Genomic DNA, 488 nt, shown 5'->3' with positions numbered 1-488 from the left:
TCCCAGTTCCCCATGGATCCCAGTTCCCCATGGATCCCAGTTCTTCGTGGGTCCTACTTCCTTGTTGGTTCCAGTTCCCTGTGGGTCCCAGTTCCTGAGAGTCCCAGTTCCCCATGGATCCCAGTTCCCCATTGGTTCTGGTTCCTGAGAGTCCCAGTTCCTGAGGGTCCCAGTTCCCCATGGATCCCAGTTCCCCATTGGTTCTGGTTCCTGAGAGCCCCAGTTCCTGTAGGTCCCTGTTCCCCATGGATCCCAGTTCCCCATGAATCCCATTTCTTTGTGGGTCCTACTTCCTTGTTGGTTCCAGTTCCCTGTGGGTCCCAGTTCCTGAGGGTCCCAGTTCCCCATGGATCCCAGTTCCCCATTGGCTCTGGTTCCTGAGAGTCCCAGTTCCCCGTGGGTCCCAGTTCCCTATGGGTCCCAGTTCCCGTGGGTCCCAGTTCCCGTGGGCCCTGGCTCCAATGGGTTCCAGTTCCCGTGGGGCCTGG

Source organism: Chaetura pelagica, unplaced genomic scaffold (genome assembly GCF_000747805.2).
Source record: "Chaetura pelagica isolate M959 unplaced genomic scaffold, ChaPel_1.0 scaffold1608, whole genome shotgun sequence".
Taxonomy (NCBI): Eukaryota; Metazoa; Chordata; class Aves; order Apodiformes; family Apodidae; genus Chaetura; species Chaetura pelagica.
Note: the sequence above shows the minus strand (reverse complement) of the source record.